This window comes from Podarcis vaucheri (genome assembly GCF_965113315.1).
Source record: "Podarcis vaucheri genome assembly, chromosome: 1".
Taxonomy (NCBI): domain Eukaryota; kingdom Metazoa; phylum Chordata; class Lepidosauria; order Squamata; family Lacertidae; genus Podarcis; species Podarcis vaucheri.
In genome coordinates this window covers 120,692,489-120,709,871 of record NC_138759.1, presented here as the reverse complement: position 1 = coordinate 120,709,871, position 17,383 = coordinate 120,692,489, and the positions used below count along the sequence as shown (strand labels likewise).

Genomic DNA, 17,383 nt, shown 5'->3' with positions numbered 1-17,383 from the left:
TCTCTGTGTTGAAATCCACTTGTAATAAAACGCTAAAATCAGAGTGATTTATATGTGTATCATTTTGTGTTCCATTTTAAGTTAGCAATATTAATTTGCAAGGCTAAAATATATTGATTTTTTTATAACACTGTTATCTTTTTGCTTGAATGCAATTTTTAAAAAGCAAATTATCGGTAATTGAGATGGAAAAATCATTCTGGGCAATGGTTAGGAAACAAAGAAAACCATTGGGCTCTAAAATAATAATAAAAAACCCCACGAATTTTATGAAACAGGGACATAATTTGCAGCGTTTTAAAATAAATGCAAACTTTAAAATGGTGAACTTAGTCTGCGGGGTTTCTATGGTTACCCACCTTCAGACAGCTTTATAAGATGCGTAAATAGGTCTATGAGTGATTTATAATTATTTGTGTGGGGCTTTTTGTTTGATATGTTGGTAACCTTGTGTTCCGTTTGCGTGTAATACATTTTGAATGCTTTGGTTTATGTATATTTTAGCACCTTTGATTGACAATGATTGAGCGTTCCTTTCTTGATTTTTTTTGTCATAGATGATGGATGTTGATAGTGTTGAAAATGTAAACAATTTTACTTGCATCACTATTTTGATAAACAAGGACTTTCTTATGCTAAATAGGGGGGGGGGGGAGGACCTGTATATCTTGAGCAGGAAAGCTCCTTTCCTTTATGTTGAACTGCTCCAAGCAGGTTCCGTAATCCTGCCTGTTAAATATATTCATCAAATCAAATGCCAGACTCTCGTGTGAATAAATATGCTACGTATGCAAGAATGCAACACTTTAGCGGCTGCCTGACATGAAAACAAACAATGTTCACGAAGCTACCAAATTTCAGATGAAATTGGACTTTTGTCTGGAACATCTTCATTACACAGTATGTGGTATGAAATACAAAAAAATATATTTTCGGATTCCATCTACATCTTATAAATGCCAGGCCGCATTTTTGTCTGTCTGCGCATTTGTCAGAATATCTCTTCCAAAAATAGCGGAGTGACCCCCATCCTTACTTAGTCTAGAGTAAAGTTTGGGGGACATTGCTGTTTTAGTTGGAAATTAGCTGCTCACGCCACGTACAGTGGTACCTCTGGTTACAGACGCTTCAGGTTACAGATGCTTCAGGTTACAAACTCCACTAACCCAGGAATAGTACCTTGGGTTAAGAACTTTGCTTCAGGATGAAAGCAGAAATCTTGCAGCGGCAGCAGCCTGAGGCCCCATTAGCTAAAGTGGTACCTCAGGTTAAGAACAGTTTCAGGTTAAGAACGGACCTCCGGAACGAATTAAGTGGTACCCGAGGTACCACTGTACACCTGGTGTGCTTATTCTTGAGACCCTCCTGTCCATGCAACAGGCGAATGGGACAGGGGAATGAGGAAGAGAGGGGAGAAGCTTGCTTTGCAGCTCTTTTGGACCATGCTTGGAGAAGAGTTGATCCATAAAGACTGGGGAGGTTTGTGCCCTGATTTCCGCATAAAGAGGAGGTAGTGTGCGGACGTGCTGATCTCCAGGGGAAACCTGCGACAGAGCACAGAAAGAGGTGGGCACAGCCCCCCAAATGGTGGCTTGCGGTGCCAATCATTGCAACACAAGAGGCGGTCAACAATGTTAGAAACACCGATACAGTGGTACCTCGGGTTACATACGCTTCAGGTTACAGACTCCGCTAACCCAGAAATAGTGCTTCAGGTTAAGAACTTTGCTTCAGGATGAGAACAGAAATTGTGCTCCGGCGGCACAGCAGCGGCAGGAGGCCCCATTAGCTAAAGCGGTGCTTCAGGTTAAGAGCAGTTTCAGGTTAAGTACAGACCTCCGGAACGAATTAAGTACTTAACCCGAGGTACCACTGTAGCAAGGAGAGACAAGAAGGCCTTCTTAAACGAGCAATGCAAAGAAATAGAGGAAAACAATAGAATGGGAAGAACCAGAGATCTGTTCAAGAAAATGGGAGATATGAAAGGAACATTTCGTACAAAGATTTCCATAATAAAAGACAAAAGTGGAAAGGACCTAACAGAAGCAGAAGACATCAAGAAGAGGTGGCAAGAATACACAGAGGAATTATACCAGAAAGATATGGATGTCTCGTACACCCCAGGTAGTGTGGTTGCTGACCTTGAGCCAGACATCCTGGAGAGTGAAGTCAAATGGGCCTTAGAAAGCATTGCTAATAACAAAGCCAGTGGAAGTGATGATATTCCACCTGAACTATTTAAAATTTTAAAAGACGATGCTGTTAAGGTGCTACACTCAATATGCCAGCAAATTTGGAAGACTCAGCAGCGGCCAGAGGATTGGAGAAGATCAGTCTACATCCCAATCCCAAAGAAGAGAAGTGCCAAAGAATGCTCCAACTACCGCACAATTGCACTCATTTCACACGCTAGCAAGGTTATGCTTAAAATTCTACAAGGAAGGCTTAAGCAGTATGTGGACCGAGAACTCCCAGAAGTGCAAGCTGGATTTAGAAGAGGCAGAGGAACCAGAGACCAAATTGCAAACATGCGCTGGATTATGGAAAAAGCTAGAGAGTTCCAGAAAGACATCTACTTCTGCTTCATTGACTATGCAAAAGCCTTTGACTGTGTCGACCACAGCAAACTATGGCAAGTTCTTAAAGAAATGGGAGTGCCTGATCACCTCATCACTGCCTCCCGCAGTTTGGTCAAACTCATGCTGGTAGCTTCGAGAACACTGTCCAACCATCTCGTCCTCTGCCGTCCCCTTCTCCTTGTGCCCTCCATCTTTCCCAACATCAGGGTCTTTTCCAGGGAGTCTTCTCTTCTCATGAGGTGGCCAAAGTATTGGAGCCTCAGCTTCAGGATCTGTCCTTCCAGTGAGCGCTCAGGGCTGATTTCCTTCAGAATGGAGAGGTTTGATCTTCTTGCAGTCCATGGGACTCTCAAGAGTCTCCTCCAGCACCTTAATTCAAAAGCATCAATTCTTCGGAGACCAGCCTTCTTTATGGTCCAGCTCTCACTTCCATACATCACTACTGGGAAAACCATAGCTTTAACTATACGGACCTTTGTTTGCAAGGTGATGTCTCTGCTTTTTAAGATGCTGTCTAGGTCTGTCATTGTTTTTCTCCCAAGAAGCAGGTGTCTTTTAATTTCGTGGCTGCTGTCACCATCTGCAGTGATCATGGAGCCCAAGAAAATAAAATCTCTCACTGCCTCCATTTCTTCCCCTTCTATTTGCCAGGAGGTGATGGGACCAGTGGCCATGATCTTAGTTTTTTTGATGTTGAGCCGATAGCCGATAGCCAGGTTCAAAATGCACCTAGCGCCTGGCGAATTTCAAACACTGGCCATCACTATGGGCCAACAGAGGAGGATGGGCTGTGGGCCCAAAGAAGGGAGAAGGGGTGGAGTTGGCAGAGAGACCCTGAGGGCTCCCCAAAATGTCTCTAGCCCAAACTCCTGTAGTTTCCCCATTCTAAGGGAGTGGGGAATCAATGTCATTGTTCAAACTTTGGAAGGATTAATATTTAATTTTGTAGTAGCGTGAAAGATACCTAAAATGTATCGTTTGATCATAGGCATGCTGAGGCGTCTGTGGCTGTTACTTGCATTTGTAAATTCTCTCTCAATGGGAGGCTAACCCCCATAATGTATAAAATTGTGTTTTCAGATTCCTGCAACCGCTGCTTATAAAACAAGATAATGCAGGTAATTAACCAAACCTGACACGGTGGAGGAAAATGCTCACTGCTAGATGCCATTTCCAAACAAGCAGTATTTTATTAAAAGATTTCTCTCAGAAAACAAATTCTGACATAATTTATACTTTTCTCCATTGTTGAGGTAAGGCTGGCTTTATGGCTCAAGCAACGGCTGTTGTAGTTTCTCAGGTACATGGCTGCAAAACTGGAATTAAAATATGATGCCCTCCAACATTTCCCCAATGAAAATAGGGCCGTCCTATTCCATCATAATAATTTTAATATATATACTTTGCCCATATGCCAAGCCACTGTGGGCAGCTTCCAACATACAGTGGAACCTCAGTTTTCAAGAGTCTCAGAAGCCAAATGATTCAGAACCCGAACGTCGAAAACCTGGAAGTAATTGCTTCCGTTTTCAAACACACCTTGGAAGTCGAACGGCTTCCAAGGTGCGTTTCTCCATTTTTTCAATAGATTTTGCAGACCACCCATTGGTCCTCGGTTTTTGAACGTTTCGGAAGTCAAACAGTCTTCCGGAACAGATTACGTTCAAAAACTGAGGTTCCACTGTATATAAAAACATTTTTTAAAAATTAATCATAAAAAACCCTTCCCTATACAGGGCTGCCTTCAGATGACTTGTGGGTCAAATAACTCCATACCCTCCAACATTTCTCAGATGAAAACAGGGTTATCCTGAGGAAAAGTGGGACATTTTGGAATTAAATCAGAAACCAGGACAGCTTTTGTAAACCTGGAACTGTCCCTAGGAAATAGGGACACTTGGAGGGTCTGAAATATATTGGTGAGTAACTGTGGGGTTGGTATTTATTTTATTTATACAGTATGTAAAGAATGCTAAGAGTAGCTTGCATAGGAGAGTACAGAAAACTATTATGCTAGATTCTTCGTTTTCTTCATGGATTTTCTTTATGGATTTATGTTTAAAACCAGGAACACTGACAGGATTATTACTGTTTTTAAACCAGGTTATTTTCCTGTACACACATAGCGCAGGAAGCAATATGTACATATTAGTACATTTTACACATAATACAATTGTATGGCAGTTATGATTGCTTCTTTCTTTAGCTCTGCAAAAAAAGTAAGTGAAGCGTTGTATGCAACACGTAAGGACACAAACCGATAGGAATGTTGCCTATACAGGCACCACAGAAATTAGTGGGAGTTGTGTAAGCATGCATTAAATATTTCCCAGTGGGTTGCACTTGGGAGATGTGCCTGTTAACAATTATTTATCTTAATGCCTGCTCATTAGTAGGTTTTTGTCTGTGTTTAAAAATCTAAATACTAAATCTGTTGAATGCTTAGTTTCCTGTCAAAATTGAGATTTTGGGGGTCAGGAGAGTTGCTATCACTTCAAATTGGATAATCCACAAAAGATATGAGCAAATCTGTACATTCTGGTTATAATTGTAGACATAAAGTTATGTGTTTTCCCCTCTATAACAGAAGTGCAAGCAAGTTAATAGGAATGTTTCTTTAACTGTTTTTTTTTTAAGTTGAAATTTGCCAGATGTGCTAGTTTCAGGCCTGTATTCCCCTGGTGTTAACCATGTGTGAACCTTTTTTAAAAAAAATCGCTCTGTCCAGCATTTAGATCTGACTTGTTTCATTGAGCTCTCTTGTTGGCTCTTGACTTAGGCTTTCTCTTTATGCCATGCTAGCAGTGGGAAATTTTATCAAAAAGAATATTGAAATGTGAATTCTAGATTTTCTGCTTTCTTCGTAACCCTTTTTACTGTACTGGCTGTAGAGACACGATTTCTTTTCATCAAAGAAATGCCTGTGGTGTTAAAGAAAAGGGGGAAGGGTTAAGAATCCCGTTTTTTAAAAATAGAAAACGCATTACATCTATCCACACTTTTATTAATAGACAATGAAACCCCTTTGGTCGAAGGATGAATGGAAGAGGCTTGCAATACTCTGCTGTGGCTGTTCTCCACACACACACACACACACACACACACACACCCAACAGCTTCAGCGTTTTGTTCAGCAAAGCACTAAATTAACTGATCTTACTGTCTTTTTGTTTTCTTCGGTCGTCCCCCCCCCCATCTCTTTTTTAAAATGTACAACCACTGGGGCAATCATTGGCCGAAGATTTGGGGATTTATTTTTAAGGGTGTAAAATGAGACGTCTTCCGACTTTCTCTAGGCTTGTTAAAGTTGCACGGTATCAATTGCTATTGATAAAAGGTGGCTCCAAGCCAACTTCCTGGGGAAAAGAGCTCTGGGGAAGGGTCAGGGTTTGTCATGACCCAGGCACTATTGCTTGAATGTTGTTATTATTGGGCTAGAGTACCCTTAGGCTGTCATCCTTCCTGTACTGATTCTGCAGAGTTTCCAACTTACCTTCCTCTATGCAGCATAAAAAAGCAAAATAAAGCAACCTAGTCTCTTATGCTTGCAGCACAAGGACTGCATTATTCTCGGAGATATTGCGACCACAGCATGAACGTTGAAAATGGAGTCGAGGAAATGAAAAACAAGCCACGCCAGTGGTTACAAAAATGACGGCTGAGATTTAATATGCGGTAGTTTACACAGTTGCAAAATGTGCATGTTGCTGATCGATATTAGGTGAGCTGGGCATTATTTGAGTCAACTGCAAAACTTCACATTCACAAAGAATAGCGTCCAGGCAAATTCTGCTTAGTTTAGGAATCCTGATAACAGCCGATTTAAAACATGGCTTCATAGTTGCATCAACATGTGTGGTCATGGGAATATCCCTCCTAGGTGAGGACAGTGGCCAATTGAACACCATGGGTGGTCAATCTGCTGCATGAATATCAGAAATGGGACAAGAACAGGGGTTTGTTCCATTCCTGGACAAGGTAGGAATATAGTCAGGCCTGGTTTCCTCTCCAGTGCTCCTTGGCTCAGGCTGGAATCAAAACAGCTCCAAGGCGTGGGTGGGGGATAGGATTTGCTTTGGACTTGGACCACACCTGCAAAAGTTGCCTTCCATCTAGAACGTTAGACAAAATGTACAGTATCTAGCACTGACCCAGCTATAGAAGCAAGCTATACAATTCCATGATGTCCCAAACTTCCAGGGCTGCCTCCTTCAGCCGGGTCAAAATCTTGGAGAGAAAGTCAGTTTGGGAGGAAATACACAGGTTAGGGCAGTGGTTCTCAAACTTTCCCCCCCTCTGGGCCACACTTTCGGAATAAAGATCTGCTCAAGCATTTTATTTTATTTTAATTGAGAAGAAATACATAGGAAAACAAAAAGAAACAATCCTAGCAGTACAGTGGTACCTCGGGTTAAGTACTTAATATGTTCCGGAGGTCCGTTCTTAACCTGAAACTGTTCTTAACCTGAAGCACCACTTTAGCTAATGGGGCCTCCTGCTGCCGCCGCACCGCTGGAACATGATTTCTATTCTCATCCTGAAGCAAAGTTCTTAACCCGAGGTACTATTTCTGGGTTAGCGGAGTCTGTAACCTGAAGCGTATGTAACCTGAAGCATATGTAACCCGAGGTACCACTGTACTCTATTTATAACATAGAACACAACTGCTTTATAATAGGATTGTGGGACATCCAGAAAGTAAAACGCAATGCAGCTACATAAGATGACAAATCATTCCCAAAATATAATTATAAACGAGCCTCTTACACATGTACCTTAAGTATGTTTAGAAGTTCAAGTGAGAGGTGTGAGCTTGCTGTGGTCAGGTAATCTCATTTATATTAAGTCTAATTTGAGATAAACAAACCCTCATTCCTTTGGATCTTCCCAGCATACTTTTCATCCTCTCCTGCCACACCGGCGTGGCGCACCACACACCCTTTGAGAACCACTGGGTTAGGCGTTCATTGGCTTGGTGAGGGTCTCTGCATTCTAGAACAGCCTTTCCCAACCCAGCTATCATTGGGCTCCTCATCGTTCCTGACCATTGGGCCATGCTGGCTGGACAGATGAAAGTTGTAGTCCAAAAACATATGGGGACCTAAGGTTGGGAAAGGTTGTTCTTGAAGACACACTGAGAAGCTCTTGGGTCTCTGTCACCTGTCTAGGGCAAGAGAAATCTTAGGAACATAACACTGAGTCAGACAATTGGTTCATCTAGTTCAGTGTTGCCTTACACTGAGTGGCAGCTGCTCTCCAGGGTTTCAGGCAGGGATCTCTCCCAGCCCTACCTGGGATTGAATTTGTGACCTTCTTTGTGCAAGGCTGGTGCTCTACGACTGAGCTGTGCCCCTTCCTTATAGCCACTGGTGTGAAGAGGGGGAACTGCAAAACTGGTGATCTTTAAAAACTAGAATAGTTGTTGTTGTTGTTTAGTCGTTTAGTCGTGTCCGACTCTTCGTGACCCCATGGACCAGAGCACACCAGGCACTCCTGTCTTCCACTGCCTCCCGCAGTTTGGTCAAGCTCATGCTGGTAGCTTCAAGAACACTGTCCAACCATCTCGTCCTCTGTCGTCCCCTTCTCCTTGTGCCCTCCATCTTTCCCAACATCAGGGTCTTTTCCAGGGAGTCTTCTCTTCTCATGAGGTGGCCAAAGTATTGGAGCCTCAGCTTCAGGATCTGTCCTTCCAGTGGGCACCCAGGGCTGATTTCCTTAAGAATGGAGAGGTTTGATCTTCTTGCAGTCCATGGGACTCTCAAGAGTCTCCTCCAGCACCATAATTAAAAAGCATCAATTCTAGATGCTAGAATAGTACCCCTATGTTATTAATAGTATCCCTATGTTATTAATAGGTTTTATAGTACTTAAGACCTTGATTATTTAACAATATCTTCCTCTCCCCCTCCATTTATTTTTGGCTTTTTGATTAGATGGGCACTTTTATAACGGAGTGGTAAGATAATTCTGTTACACCAAACTGATGATATAGAAGTGTATTTCTGAGAAGTGTATTTCTGAGCAGCATCCCAGTCAAGTATTGTTCATGGAAAGTGTATTGTTATGCTGTTTGGCATGTAATACAGTAGAAGGATGTGGGTGGCGCTGTGGTCTAAACCACCGAGCCTCTTGGGTTTGCTGATCAGAAGGTCGGCAGTTCAAATCCCCACAATGGAGTGAGCTCCCGTTGCCCTGTCCCAGCTCCTGCCAACCTAGCAGTTCGAAAGCATGCCAATGCAAGTAGATAAATAGGTACCGCTGTGGCAGGAAAGTAAATGACATTTCCATGTGCTCTGGTTTCCATCACGGTGTTCCGTTGTGCCAAAGCAGTTTAGTCATGCTGGCCACATGACCCGGAAAGCTGTCTGTGGACAAACGGCAGCTCCCTTGGCCTGAAAGCGAGATGAGCGCCGCAACCCCATAGTCGCCTTTGACTGGACTTAACCATTCAGGGGTCCTTTACCTTTACCTTTATGGTAGAAGGGCCATTCACCTCCTTGAGCAGCCTTCCCCAACATGAGGCACTCTAGATGTTTTGAACTACAAATCCCATCGTTGGCCATGCTGCCTGCAACTGGTGGGAGTTGTAGTCCAAAACATCTGGATGGCACCACATTGGGGAAAGCTATCCTAGGGCAACAAAAATTCACTTTGGGCAAGTTGCTTCAGACATTATATAAACAGAGTATGTTCTTCTGATTAAAATTTCGGCACACACTAGACCTCAGGGTAACTAGACTCACGGAGATGCCAAATAGTTTATCAACTGAAAATGCTCAACTTGATCTTGTCTCAACACTATCTTGGATTTATACTATCAGCGAAGTGTTTTATTGGATTTTAACACTGTATGATTATAGCCTGCTTTAGGTTACATGAGGAAGGGCAGGTAAGAAATCTTCTACATAAATAAATAAAAGTCCCCCCCCAAGTCTCTGGAAACTGCAGATTAAACAATTACTTAAAAGTATATCATACAATGCAATTATTTTAATGATCGGCCTCTAGATTACTTTCCTAAGTACAGTCATACCTCATGTTACGTTTGCTTCATGTTAGGTTTTTTCAGGTTACGTCCCGTAGCGACCTGGAAGTATCGGAAAGGGTTACTTCCAGGTTTTGCCACTCGTGCATGTGCAGAAGCGCAAAATGACGTCATGCGCAGAAGCGGCAAATCGCAACCCGCGCATGCGCAGATGTGCCGCTGCAGGTTGTGCTCTTTTCATGTTGCAAACGGGCCTCCGGAGCGGATCCCGTTCGCAACCAGAGGTACCACTGTAATAAACTCAGTTCATTCATGGGCAAGGAGATGTTGTAGTTCAGGAATGGGGAACCAGGTGTTGTTGGGGCTCCAACTTCCATCAGCTCCAGCCAGGATGGCCAGTGGCCAAGGATGATGAGAACATCAAGAGGGCCACAGGTTCCCCATCCCTACTACACTGGAACTGATTCACAGGTGTAGTATAGATTGCTAATTTTGCTGCCAGGTCTCTGTTCCCTGTGCATTCCATTTCCATTGTCAAATTCATCATGTGGGTGTGGGTGAACATCATGGATAGGTGGGTGAACATGTGTGTTTACATATCTTTCCAGCCATTTAGGTCGCTATTTTTTTAGACTAATCCTGTATTTCTAGTAAGCATACATACTAGGAAGTAATCCCCATTTTCCAAAAAGTTTAGGTAGCCAGTGGTAGCCAGCAACCACTGACTAGGCTAAGACTATACATTGACAGAGTCAATTGCAATAGTGCCACTTCAACCCCAGTCAAAGACAGAGTCAATTGCAATAGTGCCACTTCAACCCCAGTCAAACTCTGTCCTTTGGGCAGCACAGGTTCTCTTGCCCATCACCTTCCTCCAAATCATGGAATCATATAATTGTAGAGTTGGAAGGGACCCTGAACATCATCTAGTTCTAGGCCAACTCCCTGCAATGCAGGACTATGTAGCTATTCCATACAGGGATGGAACCAACAGCCTTGCCATTATCAGCATCACAAATGAACAAGTTGGAACAAATGTAGCTCTGCGTTGAACTTCTGACAGGTGGGCATTCTCTGTGGCCTGCACTATTGTTCTGTGTATGCGGTAAAGATTTGTTATATGTCCAGAGCTGGTGCAAGGTGCTTCATATCCTTGCAGGAAGCTCCCTCAATCCCCAGAAGTCCTGTGGCCAGTAGTAGCAGACCATGGGGTCAGGCGGAGCTGCTTTCCTGATATTGATACCTCCGCAGCTTGCCTGAACAGCACTAGAGCAGTGCGGCAGCGGAGTCAGGACTGGATAGATGCAGCGGCAGGAACACCAGACGAGCTTCTTTGCGTCCACACAGCCCTGAATTTACCTAGCTCCAGTGCCATCCAGGTAAGCCACAGGGCTGCTGCTTCCTACCATGCTTGCTGCAACTCCTCCTGGTTTTGTCGCTCTTCCTCTGCTTTGCTGCCGCCCTCCCTGAGCGTGCAGACAGTGGCAACAGTGAGGAGATGAAGCAGCCTCTCAGTGGCGTAGCGCGGGTTGCCACTGCCCAGGGTTGCGTGGAGGGGGTGGGGTGGGAGGGAGGGAGGAAAATGGATGGAACACGCATGCGCATTCAGCTGCCTAATGGCATATACATCACCCAAGGGATTGCAGCTACAGAGATAAGAAAAGAAGAGTCGTTCGGTTGTCTGGAGAGGTCGCTTCCTGGTTCGCATGAAGAAGCTCTTTTCAACAGAGTCAGCGCACAGCACTGAGTGTTGAAATTTTGCGCCCCCTAACATTTTTGAACCCCTGTGCCCCTCCCACACTACACCACTGGAGCAGCCTCCTGTATCTCCCCCCTTGAACCTGGAGCCAGCATTTTGCAAAAGCTCTCCAAAGAACGATCTGGATAGACCGGCTTGCAGTCTGAAAAAGTAAGAAGACTGTGGGGGCATGAAAGTTTCAGAGGATTCCCAGGGATTGTCTTGTTTAGGGTGGCCGTGGCACAGCAAGGATGGATTCACAAGAGGGGAACAGACTGCGATGGGTGGGAGTTCCTGCCTCTAGGGAACTTGTAGGCTTAAGAGGCTAGGATTTGTGAAGTGTGGGGCGGGTGGTGAGGGGGGGGAGAGAGAGAGAAAGCGGAGAGAAACACATGAGAATTGTCTTCCTTGGGGCTAAACATTTCTTCTGAGGGGCCTGTCCTGTAGCCATGATTTCCTGCCACGGAGGGAAAAGGGCTGCGAAGCATCTGGAGAGAAGGAGACTCTCTTTACCAGCTTGTTTCCTGTACGTTAAATTGGAAGGCCTTGTCTGTGCAAATAGATTTCAAAATAGAGCCTGCCCTTTGACTGTCTCTGTAATTGCATGGCTCTTGCAGTGTTTTATTTGGCTGCCAGAGTAGTTAACCCCTGGAAGTAAAGGGTTGAGGATGGCGTGACCAGCACGGGTGTGTAGACATGGCCATGTGAATGCCGCCTTGTTTAAATAAGCCTACTTACCCACGGCCCTTTTTCAGCAACATTTGTACTCACTCTCTTTGTGTGTGATATATATATATAAGTACCACACATATATAGATATTTATCACATGCAAAAAGTTGATTTAAAATATGCTAGCTCCTGGGTGTACAGATAATGAGGTGGTTTTAGCTACCCAAAAGGGGGGAGGGCGTTTTTTCACTGCTTTGATGTAACCCACATCTGTCAAGCCTGGCTGGGGGTGGGGGGGTTGAATTTGTTTTTGTTTAATTTCAAGGGCTCTTGTCTTCCTTATTTGCCCAATCAGTTTAAGCTTCTGCCCCAGGCACTCCCTTGTGCTGTTCTTTTCTTCTGCCAGCGCACAGGTTATTGCGTGTGAAATGTGAGCTCCACTTCTCTTGCGCAGGTTACAGAGAGTTGCAAAGACCCTTTAATCTTTCGCGGTGTGGTTTTCAAGCACATGCACCCAGCCCAACCCCAACCCCCCCCCCCCGGAATACAGCACAGATACAGCTACATCAGTCTATCATTGAGCGCTTGGGGTCCTGCCGTCTAAGAATCTGTGTTGTGACTTATCTTTGCGTGAAACATTTGGTGTCTCTGTTTGGGAAATTTGAACCGCTTAACTGGACTTAAGAATAAAAGCCTCACACATTCCAGTTCAATTTGTTAGAGTCCATAGTCCGTTTTCTCTCTCAACCTGTTGCAAAAGAGTTATCCAGATTTAAGATTTATTTGGGTTTTTTTGAAAAACCTGGAGGCACGGACGAGCTTCGTTGCTTATTCCTTTGTGCAGTCTTCTAATGTACTAAATATCTTAAACATCCTGAAATACGGGTTTGCAAATTAGTAATTTCTTTTAAAATTGTCAAACAATTTTGAATTCACATCAGACATTAGTGGGAAATCGCTAATAATTTAATGCTTGATTCAGACAAATTTTCTTCACCCAGTAATCAGTTTCTTAAGAATGGTAGCCTAATGGGCCTTTGTACTTGATACTGTCCACTTTTTGAAATTATAAATGTTTTGGTTTGGGGTATTTAATTGGCATTTGCAAATTGTATTACAATTGGTTAGTATTTCACAATTTTCGAATTCTTTGTTGAGTGTGGGGTGTGTGTATGTGTGTGTATGATATTTTAATTAGCAGTTGCCTTTATTTACACTGTCATCTCTGCTGTGGCAAATTTTCAGCAGCTCAATTTTGAGGTTAACCAAACAGGTTTTAATAGTTTGATGAAACATGAGAGCACTTGCACTAATGTGTGTTGAAAATAATGTGGGCTTCTAGTTCCAGTTATTGATGGACTATGTTACTGCTCTCTGGAACATAAAGCAATTATTCCTGCAACTCTTAAATAAGAAACACTTTAAAAGGAGTCATTGCCAACCTTTCTCTCCGGGGTGGGGGATCTTGTTGACCGGAAGAAAAGTCACATCTGAATTACTAAATCAGCTTAATTAAGGGTCATTTTGGAAATACACATAAAAATCCTTACTACTCAATGGGTGAAATGGAAGCATTTCATTATATACTGTAGCATGCATGAACAGATAATAATTAAAACAGACCTGCAGTAAAGAGGCTAATAAATGTGGGGCATGTAGCTTGCTGTAAAATTAAAATACTCTTTCCACTCCAATCATCATCAGCTGAGTTCTTCATTCATCCCCTTTAACTGAGTCAGTTAAAAGAGAACCAAGAATTGTTTTAATAAAAAGATTACTACTTTTTCTGCAAGTTACTGAAGAGGAAGCACCCCAGCAGAACTATATTACCGAATGCTAGTTAGTATCCCTGAAAAGTATAAGAACAAAGGTGTAGCTTTTATGAAGGACACGAACCCGTTTTACAACAATATTCAAATCAAAGTAGAAAAATGACAACAGCCAAAGAACCCAACGGCTGATGGGATTTTTATTATGTACGCTGCTAATTCCTGTTATAGAAGTTTGTAAAGGTGTGATTTATTCATCACAATTTCCTCTGAAATTTGCAGCCTCTAGGGTACAGTAGTAGGTGGTCAATTTTGCACCGCTTTTAAGATTAGTAGTACAGAATGCTTATTTTGATGTGTGTGTTTTTCCTTGCGGTTCGTAGCCCATTCCCCCATAGAAGTATTTTAAAACTAAAACTGCGCCCAGTAAGCAGGCCTTTGGTGTTGTTGATAAATCAGTGGGCCTAAGTATATATAATACCACATTTGGTTTTTAAAGCAGTATTTCATCCTTCTTTGAGATGTACATCTAGGGCACTAAACAGTTTAATGCATGAGAGGCTGTCAGCTGTAGAATAAACAGGAGTAAACAGAATTTGACAATGGCTTAGATTTGCGTAAAGTGTTCTTGTCGGGTGGAGGCAAAGTCTGTAGCAACTAGATTGAGAAACACAGCCAGCAGTTCTTGTCTCCAGTGATGGATGATGTTAGTGTATCAAATGGGCTGTGAATGTTAGAAGTTTGGAAACTTGAGTGGATTTGGAGGTTTTAAAAAGTACATTATTTGTAAAGAAAACAAGCCGAGGCAGAGTAGGCTTTTCGTTGTTCTGAAGACCCTCTCCGCGTATTAGATTTCGCCCTCATCATGCTTGCTTAGACTGCCTTTTATGTTAAAACCCCGAGGAGGGGAATAATTCTGGTTTCGTTTTTTTACATGTGTTTATCTTAACACATTTCTTTGCAAAGGCTCTTCTTTGTGTGCTGTTGCTGCCTGGTCCTACACTGGGGCGTAACTCTCTCCCTGTTGCTGCAGCATCCTGCATGAAACAAATGAGCTGGTGTTGCAAGTTGCGTTGGAAAGCGAGGGAGGAAAGAAAATCCTTGCTGCAGCTTGCAGCAGTCACAAGAGGGAGCTGAGGGCTGGCTACATGGGCCTTAGGATGGAGCTGAAGCAGCCTGCCTCCCATCTATCCCTCCCGAAGCCCCTCTCTGTTCTATTCCTTCTCTGTGCTTGGCATAGCCGTGGTGAGATCTGCTGGTTTGGCAACAGGAGAGCCAGTTCTTCCTCTTGCCTGAAGCAAGGAAACGTCAAAAACCCCCAAAAACCCTTGCATCTGCCCTTGAAGCTGTGAACACAATCTTGTGCACAGCAGGCCATAGGATCCGGCCTTTATTGTGTCGTATCCCTTAATTCCAGCATATAACAAACAATTATTACAGACACCCCAAGTGTCCTTGTTTTCCATGGACAGTCCTGGATTTACAGAAGCCGTCCTGGTTTCTCATTCAATCCCAGAATGTCCTGCTTTTCTTTAGGACGTCCTAATTTTCACCGGAGAAATGTTGGAGGGTATGGAGTTATGCGACCCCCGAGCCAAGGAGATAAGGAACTATACATCCTTTAGAAGACATAAAGGCAGCCCTGTATAGGGAAGTTTTTAATAATAATAATAATAATAATAATAATAATAATAATAATAATAATAATAATTTATTTATTCCCCGCCCATCTGGCTGAGTTTCCCCAGCCGCTCTGGGCGGCTCCCAATCGAGTGTTAAAAACAATACAGCGTTAAATATTAAAAACTTCCCTAAACAGGTTTGTTTTTATGTATGTTGGAAGCCACCTAGAGTGACTGGGGCAACCCAGTCAGATGGACAGGGTATAAATAATAAAATCATTGCTATCATCATCGTTGTTAAATAGAATGTCCTTATTTTCACTGGAGAAATGTTGGAGGGTATGTTATTATTGGAGGGGTTCTCAACATTATCCTGTCATTTTATTACTCACTTTTAGAATATATTCTTTCTCTTCCTCCCCACCCCACCCCCCTTTTTTCCCCCTTTTGGAAAAGTGGTGAAAGTTTAAGAGAACTTTGACTACTGAGTTTGCGGTCATTGTCAAGAGCCACATTGTGGAAGGGAAAAAGACACCCATTGTTTCAGTTTGGGTACTTGGGAATTAAGCACTTTATAAACTCTTTGTGAGTTGCTTTACCACCCTTACTCATATTTACAGTATCTCAGCCAAAAAGTGCATGACTTGACAAAGGCAGGATCTATGTCTAAGCAGGGATTTAAACTTAAGTCCGGTCCTCTAATTTTTGGACTTTGCTGGCTGAGGGAGCCAGCTTGTCATTAATTGAAAGGTTACTTAATTTCTTTCTTTCTGCTTCTTCTTAAATGTCTATGCATGGTCTGGCTTGACAGCAAACTCCTTCTTAGATAGGGAAACGTTGAAATGCACTTCTGTGATGAATGAATCAGCGCGGCCTGATTCATAACAGAGTCTAAAGTTATTTGCAGTGCAATACCATGTATTATTTCTTTTTACATGCAAGTTAGTCACACTGTGTTCAGCAGAACTTACTCTGGCCCTCCAGATGTTTGGGACTACAATACCCATCATCTCTGACCACTGGTCCTGTTAGCTAGGGATGGTGGGAATTGTAGTCCCAAACATCTGGAGGGCCAGAGTTTGCCTATGCCTGCTCTTGGGCTTCCCGATCAGAAGGTTGGCGGTTCGAATCCTCGTGACGGAGATTTATTTTTAGTTATGTGTCTCCTCCATGGCTCACACGGGCATCTTTCCATGAGCGATTATGTACCTACCTCTGGCTTCCTGGCAGACCTGTGAACTGTTGCACATGTTCAGGACAGGTGTTTTAATGGGTCTCTTGGGCTTCCTGCCTTTTACACAAGTCCCTACACGACGTAACAGTCCTTCCAAAATCTCTCCGAACCACACAAGAGGTAGCCCTCCCCCCCCTTAAGCGCGCTCAGTATATTTCAGGCTCTTCTGCAAGAGCTGGATTTAAGTCATCCCTCTGTGTTCCTGCGCCATTAGTCCATATACTATACTTCTGGGATAATGGCGTAGAGAAAGTTGCTGGTAATGTGTTGGGCCTCTGTTGTCCCTTGAGGTGCTATACAAATCTAAGCAATTTTCGCTTACTTGCCACTTGTCAAAATCTGGAAAGAACATTATGAACCCTGCAGAAATTCTTAAAATGGCAGCTCCTATTCAGCCGGAGCTTTTGTTCTGTAATTTTTGGGCTCCTGAAAGGAGTGCCCCACTGTTCTAATTAAAATAAATGGGCAAAGGACAGGCTTCTGCATTTCACATGTTCTATGGAGTACTAAGGGCTGGGGGGGGTGGGGAGTATAAAAGAAGCCAAATATTTTACAAATGTAGAGGGAAAATGTCTGTACCATAGCTACAAAGGCTGCATTTTGTAGGGGGTGGGGGGAACAGGTAGAACCAAAAAGCTGGTAGCCTTGAAGAAAACAAACAGAGACAAGTTTCCCCCCAACATTTTCTAAAACTCTGTGTGTGGGTGTGTGTGTGTGTATACACACACACACACACACACACACACACACATATATATATATATATATATATATATATATATATAT

At 43.1% G+C, this 17,383-nt stretch overlaps 1 protein-coding gene across 5 annotated transcripts in view; it reads left to right on the top strand.

The window, feature by feature from the left end:
• METAP1D (methionyl aminopeptidase type 1D, mitochondrial) overlaps positions 1–17,383 on the top strand; it is a 100,707-nt gene that overhangs the window by 25,010 nt on the left and 58,314 nt on the right. The window contains exon 1 of one of the 5 annotated variants that reach the window (XM_082209285.1): positions 10,735–10,943. The exons of the other annotated variants lie outside the window; for them this stretch is intronic. The gene's annotated coding sequence lies outside the window, so the exon portion shown is untranslated. Of the gene's footprint in view, positions 1–10,734; positions 10,944–17,383 lie in introns of those variants that run through there. 5 annotated transcript variants of the gene reach the window in all.